Raw genomic sequence first — 3,265 nt, forward strand, 5'->3', positions numbered from 1 at the left:
CCCCCCCGGCGGACTACGAGTCCCAGGATGCCCCGCGCGGCGCGGCTCGGCCGTTAGCGGCGGCGGGGCGGGGCGCGCTGGGCGGGGCCCGCGGGGCGGAGGCCTCTCCTGGTTGGAAGCGGCGCGGGAGGGAGGGAGCCGGGGCCGGAGCCCCGGGAAGCGGCGTGGGGAGGGAAGCGGGGCGCGCGGCTGATCCGCGGCTCCGAGCGCCGCCGGCAGCGCACGGGGAGACGGAGGGAATAAAGCCGCGTTCCCTTCGCTTGTGCCCCCAACGCGCCTTTTCCTGTCGGCTCTGTGTCGGCAGGGCCTCGTGATCCAAATTCGTGATGCAAATTCGCTGTCACCACGAAGCAGCTGGAGGAGCGAGCCGTGGTCAGCGTGCTGGAGAGCGTGTGTCCTTGCTGTGCTTAGCGCCCATTTCCAGTTCTTCCCGTCCGCGCTGCCTGCCCGCGTCGGTGCACACAATCACAGAATCACAATCTTCAAGGTTGGAAGGGACCTCTAGAGATCATCCAGTCCAACCTTCCCGCTCAAGCAGGGACACCTGCCCTGCGAGTTTTTATGGCAGTTGTGAACCAAAAACACAAAACCCCCAGGACCTCCACARGGCTGAACAGATCTGCTGCCTCTTACAGTACTTACATGTGGAGAAGCCAAACACCTGCATGTAAAAATTCTGGAGATCTAAGTAGAGAAAAGCCTAGGGAACATAAATGACTGTCACTTCTGCACCCTCTTTAGTAAGGGATGATCCAGTGTGAGTCCTTCCTGAAATTACTCTTCATAGTGATCACTCCAGGGAGTTCATCAGTCTATCCCAGCGACATATCCATGACATGCTGCAAAGGCAGACATACATAATAATGGACATGAAAACTATAAATGTTAAAATACCCTGGAATCAAAAGGTTTCACAGGATTTGGGATGAAACCAAGCGCTTAGTCCTGCAGCCCCCCCAGTGCACGAGGACAAGGAGGGTGGAACTAGGTCACGGGCTGCAAAGGCAGAGGTGAGGGACAGATGCTGCAGCAGTGAAGCCCAGGGGCTAATGTAACCATTGGTGCCCACAGAATTTACATGCTTTTGTAATTATTTACATGTTAAAAAGCCCTGAATGTCCATACAGCATGCTGAAATTTCAAGTGATGCACAAACGACTTTTTAAAAATAGCCACTCTGCACAAAATAGGTGTACTAGTAACCTTTCTGTTGCACAGATCTAGTTATATGTCATGAGTGGGATCAAGTGCAACTTAACTGCTATTAGCAAACTTCCTATTTGACACATAAGTCACAGGAAACTGCAGTTTGGTAACCACAGCATGCACCACAGACTAAGAAAACATGGGCTTGTTACAGTGCCAACCTGAATGTCTTCCTCCTGGTAACACACACACTGCAACCTAGAGGGGTCTTAAGCTGATCTTAGTTTTGATTTTTCCAACCCTCACAACATTGTACCTTTGCTAATAAGAAACTTCGTAAATAAYGGAAAGAGATATAGAAAGACAGCAAAGGAGAGACTATGCAAGCAGTMCTGGATTATGCAAAATTTTGTTTCCTCTACAAAAACCTGCATGGCTATTTTATTTGTTGAGCTAGTATTCAGATAGACCTGGAGACTCCTGGAATGGATGCATGTTTCCAGCTGCAATTATTGAGGCCAACGTTGGACCAGAGGTCTTGCCAGCATCTACAAGACAGTTGCCACTGCACYGCAATAAAATTACGTATATATTTTMTGAAATAATTTTAAAAAGCATTTTTTTTTCAGCTGCTGCTAGGAGAGGTCTGGCAAGCTGGTGATTGAATCCTGACTAGACACATGTTGTCTGCATTTTGAAAGAGACTGAGAAACCATGAGCCTGTCTTGGAATGAAGGAAAAATTGATAGGGATGCAGAAGCATCAAACAGTGCTTTCCTAAATTGAAATTTCACATAGGTTGAATTTTGGTTCATTTGTAGTTACAAACAGGAAATCAGTTATTTCTGTGTGTAAGACCATTCCTCAGCCACATGAAAATCTGTGAACTCAATATGCAGTTTTCCTTGTTTCTATCCGTTCTGTAGATGTCCATCTAGACCTCATGAAATAGCATTTAATTCCCCGTTTCCCACCACAAGTAGGAACTATCAGACTGGCCGATCCTCAGGTGACGGTTCTGACGTGCTRGTGAGATCCTGCTCTCCAACAGAGCCAGCCTGCTGTGGGAATGAAGAAAACAGGAACAATGCTGGCCTGGGGCTGGCCAGAGCACCTGTACCTTCCCTGCACAGGGGCCTGGGCCAGTTGAGCTAACCACAACACAAGCCACCCTGAGGCCTTTGCTGCAAAGATTTCCAGCTAGAGCTGAGAAATAGAATGTGTGGAATAAAATGATCAGCAAGACTAGACTTTGCACTTTGAAAAATGTTATAAAGTTTCTTATTCTTGTTAGTTAGCACAATGTTATGCTTGCTTAAGTTGAAAATAAAATCTACAGTGAAAATCATATGTAGGATGATATCTACTAGATAAGAGTTTGTTTTATGGTTTGCCAGTTTGAAGTCTGCTGAGCTCTTTCAATATCTTGGTTTTGTTACATGGATGATTCAGTCAGCAGGACAAAAAAAGAAATGTTTCCAAACAGTGGACAACTATGACTTAAATTCAAATGTTGAAAAGAGAGTACATTTGCATTACTTCTTCTTAAGAAAAGTGCATGTGCACTGAGAAATGCATAGAAATAGTTTAGTGAGAGTGACAGCATAAGATGTCTTAAACCTGAAAATGTTGATTAAATTCCTCCTAACTGACCTTTTTTTTTTTTTCACTCCATGATTCTGTCTGTATTTGACATGCTCCAGAAGTTTTAAATTCAATTGCAATTACAATTCCATTTGAATTATGATCATTTCTCTTAAAAATGTTTTTTTACATCAGTTCTGACATTTCTCGTTCCCTCAAACTGTTCTGTTCATGGTGAAAACAATAACCAAGGTAGACAATATAATCTATCAGTATCATTTAAAATGTCATATGCAATTCAATTACATCTGCTTTTGACCATTTTGTGTAGATTACATTAAAAATAGTTGTAAAGTGAACCTCAGACTGAGAGGCACTGGAGCCAAGGAACATTAATGAAAGAAAGCCAGAAACAACAGAATTATTGCCCAGCTCAGGTTTTCCTCTTCAGTTCCTTATTCTTGATAGCTTGGAATTGAAGATGTGACATGATTTATGTTAAATCTTTGAAAGCTATAAGTAGATTTTACAGTAG

The sequence above is a fragment of the Nothoprocta perdicaria genome, unplaced genomic scaffold (genome assembly GCF_003342845.1).
Source record: "Nothoprocta perdicaria isolate Ctin4 unplaced genomic scaffold, notPer1 scaffold_383, whole genome shotgun sequence".
NCBI classification, from domain to species: Eukaryota; Metazoa; Chordata; class Aves; order Tinamiformes; family Tinamidae; genus Nothoprocta; species Nothoprocta perdicaria.